The sequence below is a fragment of the Pan troglodytes genome, chromosome 1, assembly GCF_028858775.2.
Source record: "Pan troglodytes isolate AG18354 chromosome 1, NHGRI_mPanTro3-v2.0_pri, whole genome shotgun sequence".
Classification (NCBI taxonomy): domain Eukaryota; kingdom Metazoa; phylum Chordata; class Mammalia; order Primates; family Hominidae; genus Pan; species Pan troglodytes.
The window spans coordinates 210,954,886-210,960,530 of record NC_072398.2 but is presented as its reverse complement, the minus strand read 5'-3'; the positions used below and the strand labels follow the sequence as shown (position 1 = coordinate 210,960,530).

The following is a 5,645-nucleotide window of genomic DNA, read 5'->3' as shown; positions in this document are numbered from 1 at the left end:
TCACCTGCATAATAAAAACCCTTGTCTGTATAACCCCTCATCTTAACCCCAAACACGCCATTTATTGGTTCCAGGTCTTTAGATAAACTCTTTTCAACCAACTGCCAATAACGAAATCTTTGAATCCACCTATGACCTGGAAGCTCCCCACCCCACCCTGCTTCAAGTTGTCCTGCCTTTCCAGATTGAACCGGTGTACATCTTACATGTACTGACTGACATCTCATGTCTCCCTAAAACATATAAAACCAAGCTGTAGACTGACCACCTGCACCTGTTCTCAGGACCTCCCGAGGCTGTGTCCCAGGCATGTCCTTAACCTTGGCAAAACAAAATTCTAAATTGATTGAGACCTGTCTCAGATACTTTTTGGTTTATGCAGTGGTACAGGAGACAGATGATGGTAGCTTAAACGTTGGTGATATGAGTGGATATGGAGAGAATTGGGTGATTTCAGTTATACTTTGGAGGCAGAAGCTATATGACTTAGTGATTTACTGGATATACAGGCAGGGGAGATATGAGCGACAGGAGATCACAGGATGATGCCTGGGTCCCTGGTTTCAACCACTCCATGAAGAAGGGCAACACTGGAGGTAGAGCAGACTTGGAGAGATTTATTTCAGGTAAGTTTAATGTCACATAGTTGTAGAATAGGTGCATTTATTAAAGACAGTTGTAGATATGGGTTTGAAGTTTAAAAGTCTAGACTCTTAAGTATGAATTTGGAAGCCTCTGGCATGTAGAAGTCTCTGGCATGTGCCAGAAGCCACAGGGGTGGATGAGTTTACTCAAGAAGAGTGTAGAGCTAAAAGATGGCCTGAGAGAACTCCAATTTTCAGAAAGTTTACTTGTTGGGATAGAGGCAACATGGATAAGAGGAAGATATTCCCAGCTTCCCAGATAGACTGAAACTTCTTGAGAAGAGTAACCTGTCTCATCTCATATTTCTTTGAAGACAGTACAGTACTTGGAACTTAACAGGTGTTAAGAAACATTTGTGAACTACACTGAATAACGGACAGAGGATCAGGCTGAGAATCGGAAGTGTATTCTAAAATTTTATGATTCTGGATTATGAGAAAAAACTTTAGCCCACATTCATAATTTAACTGGATGTGACAGGCTCTCATTAATTAAACTGGTATTAAATGGAATCTATAGGCACAAACACTGTATAAGGCTGGGAACAGAAAATAAAAAGGGGTGCAGGGAAGGAAAGAAAAGTACTTCCCATCTTATTTAGTTATTTAATTCTTACCACGTATCTACGAGTAACAATCCTGCATAAGACAGGTTTTACAGATACGTGATTGCTGAAGAAACTGAGGTTCACAAAGTTTCAGTTACACGGCCAATAAACAGGGGGACCAGAATTCAAACAAGTCTATTTATCTTCCAAACCTGCGCTTTTTCTTCTACTGCACATTGTCCTCCAACCCCCGCTCAACAACTCACAGTCTTAGAATGAAAGTTAACTAACAATGCAAATTGGTCTACAATTAAATGTCAAGAGCCGTGTACCATGAATGCTACAGTTTCAAGGGGTGAACAATATGATATAGATGGTTAGGAAGGTCTGGTGGACTAGCTGGATCTTGAAGTAAGGATAAGAGAATATAAGAGTCATGGGACAGGGCAGCAAATCCTGAAGCCACACCATCAACACGAAAAGCAAAGTTAAGCCTGGGTCCCTGGTTTCTCCTTTTATGTATGTGCCTCATTCAGGTTCTTAGAGAATATATTCCCAGAGTTAGGTGGCATGTCAGTGATGATGGATATTGGAAAGCAGCAGGTATAAAACTTAAAATCTCTTTCATGACAACTAAAGGTCTGAAAAAGCATGTAACTTTAGCTCTAAATATAGTGTTCACTGGAAGACATGACGCCAATCACAAGTAAAATAATGGCTGTAATAAAATAAGGGAGGTTGTCTGTGAAAGCTTCATCTTGTCCTAATGTAACTCTACTTGCATCAGATCCCCTACTACCTTGTTTTCTGTTCATACCGCGAGACCCTTGAGAGGCAGGACCATTATCATAGTCATTTTCTCATCTCTCAAAGGCTTGGCACAGTGCTTTTGATCCATGTTAGTTATTGCATAAAAATGTGTTTTAAAATATTAGAAAATTTGTCCACAAAAGGAATGGTGAGCTTGTGAATGCAAAGAGGAGGCAACGAGGATGCCAAGGCTTTCCCCCACTATAACTGGGGTTCTATCAACCAAAAGGGGAAGAAGGGAAACAGAAGCCAAATGTTCCACGTTCCATTTTCAACATCAACAATGTCCAACCTCCCAAATTAATTAGTAAACTGAAAAACATTCTGAAACTGCCAGAGAACTATACTTAGAGCAGCTACAAATTACTAACTCATTTTAATTCATTTGAAGGAGTATTAAAGATATACTCTACAGCAAGGACAAAATCAGTCGCCTATATGTACTGGGCCAACCTATTCTCAACTCTTCCAGTGATTAATTGGATCTGTTTGCAACAGATCTGGCCAGGGAGAGTGGGGTGACCAGAGCCCAGGAAACAGCAAAGTTCGACCTCTTTCTTTATAAAAACTAACTACATATAAGGCTCAGTCTTTCATAAGAGGTCACATTTATATCATGCTTAAAAGCGTGCCGATGGCTTTCACTTTCATCATCTCATTCGATTTCCCCACAATAATCTTGTGAATAAGAAGCACTTAACACAGTGCCCATTAAGAGTGCAATCAAAGGCCGGGCAGGAACCGGTCATCCCATTTCACAGATGAGAAATATAGGTTCAGAGAAATAAAAGAAAGCGATTGAAGCTCTCTCTCTCCAGGGCTCCCAGAGGGGACAGGGCTCAGTCTGCCCATCTGTGAAATGTGTGCGTGGGTTGAGATGATTATCTCTGAGGTGTGGTGCATTCCATGACCTCCGAGAAGCTCTACACGGCCACCCGCGGGCCCTAGGGCGTCAGCCGTTCCTACACCCCGGGCCCTCTCGGGGACCGAGTTTCCCAGACTGCTCTTGGTCCCTCCGCTCCCACCCTCCTCGCTACCCCCGTCCTCCGCCCTGCCCCGTGAACCCTCTCCGCTGCCGCCTCCCCTCGCCCACCTCGACGGCCATGTTCGTGGGTGGGGAGAGGCCAGCCTGACCCTCGGACTGCGGGACTCGCGGGCTACTTTAGGTGGGCGCGGACCTGGGGCTCTAGCACTGACTAGGTCACTGCACCTGCGCAAGAGTCTCCGCCACTCTTGTCCGGGTGGGAATCAAACTCTAGCGCCACCCTTCAGGGCGCTGCGGATTTGTTTCTAGATCTCACTCCCGAGGCTACCCAGGGCCTTTCTCTCTAACCCTCAGGAGGAAGAGCAAGCTCCATAACAGACAGAAGTTTAAATTGTCATTCCCAACTGCTAATCAGGAAGCGGAAGTTAAACTCTTAGCAAAATGGCAGCACCTGGAAAGACAAATGGAGCCAAACTACCTGGGTTCAAATCCTGACTCCACCACACGCTACGTAGGTGACCTTGTCCTTTATTATAGTTTCTTCATCTATTAATATGAGGTTTGAATGTATAAATAGTTGTAAATCAACTGTACCAGAATAATGCCTGGCATACAGTAAGCATTATATAAGTGTAAAGTATTATCCCAAATATTTTACTTGGCAAACATTTTATCAATACTACTCTCGAAATAGGCTTTTTGATATTGTTAACATACGATTACAAGATTTTCCCTCTCCTGTCCCCTTAATTGCCAAGAAGTGTTTTCTCCTTTACCTGAGATTTTACCATCCCTCTCAATCTGCTGACCATAAGCCATTTTTCCAAAGGGGGTGTGTGTCTTAGGTTGTACTTGTATATAAAAGAAAACTTATAATTTTGATGTGTTAAGAAACTGAGATGTAGTTGTCACTCAACATTTGACTAGTGGGGGCTCTCTCAATACTGCACTACTTAGTACAAATATTTCAATTAACAAAAAAGCCCTACTTTCATTTCTGAATCTGTGGTCTTACTTTCCATAAAACCTGTAGTAGATTGCAAAAACAAAACACTTCTATTCCTGTATGCATTTCCCTTTGCAACATGTGTTAACTGTATTTCTCATCAAGAGATGAAGTCTATTTCTCTACCCCCTTGAGTCTGGGTTGGCTTCGTAACATGCTTTGACAAATAGAATGCAACAGAAGTCCCACTGTGGAATTTCTGAGCCTAGACCTCATAGGCTTTGTAACTTCCACCCTCTTTTTTTCTTGTTGATAGGGTTACCAACGATCCTGATCTGCCCAAGGCTGAGGAGTTTCCCAGGATATGGGACTTTGACTGCTAAAACCAGGATAGTCCCATGCAGAGCAGCATGGCTGATCACCCTACTTGCTGCCATGAGACTACCACCATCCTCGAGGATGATAGATCCCAAGGAGAGAGTGACCCAGTCAACATCCAGCCCCATCAGCATGTGACTTATCCAGCCCCAATCCAGTCACCAGATAATAGCAAATGCATGAATTAATTCAGGTGAGACCACCAGAATGATCTAGCTGAACTTATCTCAAATTGCTGTCCTCTGTTGGAGTTTTTCTGCACATAAAAAATAAAATTGCTGTCCTACACAACTGTAAACAAGCAAACTGGTTGTTTTTATAAACCACTTAGTTTTGGAGTTGTTTGTTATATAGCAGTAGATAACTGTTACAATACTGCAACCCTTTAACTACAGGGAATTATGCTTAAAACCTAAGGAGTAGACTCCAATTTTAAGACAATAAAGCCCAGCCCTCCCTCACCACTTGTTCATTTCTTAGACTCAAAGAATATTGGTTGAGTGCTTACTGTGTACTAGGAACTGTATCATGGGCTTAGCATCCACTACTGAACAAGACAGGTAAGTACTCTGCCCTCAAAAATCTTATCCAGTTTGGGATACAGATATTAAATGAATAATTATAAGTTACGGGGTGCTTTAAAAATAAATGGGACTGAATAGAAGTGAAGGAGTGTAAAAAAAGCAAGTCTTTTTTAAAAAAGAAGTGGCATTTAAACTCAGTTCTGAAGTAGGAGTTATCCAGGTGAAAATTGGGCTGAAGTGTGTTCCAGGCAGAGAGAGCAGCATATGGGAAAGCTGTGGACTAGGAAGGCTCTTGATGAGGAGGGACAAAGTAGCTGGAGTTTAGGAGCTAGGAAAAAAGAGGCAGAAAGTGAAACTAGAGATGCAGGCAGAAGCCCAATCCTGCAGAATCTTATAGGCACAGTGAGGTTAAAATGCACCTATCTGGCATCCATCTTTTCAAAATATGTCCAGCTCCATCTGCTTTTTCTTAATGACATCTTATGAGGCAACTGTGCTATATGGAAAGATTGATAAACTGGAAGATAGAATGCTGTATTTGTTCATTTTGTGCTTCTATAACAGAATACCACAGCCTGGGGAACTTATAATAAACAGAAAGGTATTGGCTCACAGTTCTGTAGACTGGGAAGTCCAATATTAAAGTGCTGACGTCTGTCAAGGGCCTTCTTGCTGCATCATAACATGGTGGAAGATCAAGGAGAGGGCGAGAGACAGCAAGAGGGGGCAAACCCACTCCCTCAATAACAAACCTATTCCCATGATAACAACATTAGTCCATCCATGAGAGTGGATCCCTCATGACCTAAA

General features: G+C 42.4%; 1 long non-coding RNA gene across 1 annotated transcript; it reads left to right on the top strand.

Moving 5' to 3' along the window:
- The first annotated feature begins 2,845 nt into the window (after positions 1 to 2,845).
- Positions 2,846 to 4,589, top strand: LOC107973887 (uncharacterized). The gene is made up of 3 exons (XR_001716401.3): positions 2,846 to 3,168; positions 3,342 to 3,498; positions 4,250 to 4,589. It is a non-coding gene; the product is annotated as an uncharacterized LOC107973887 (long non-coding RNA).
- Positions 4,590 to 5,645: the final 1,056 nt, after the last annotated feature.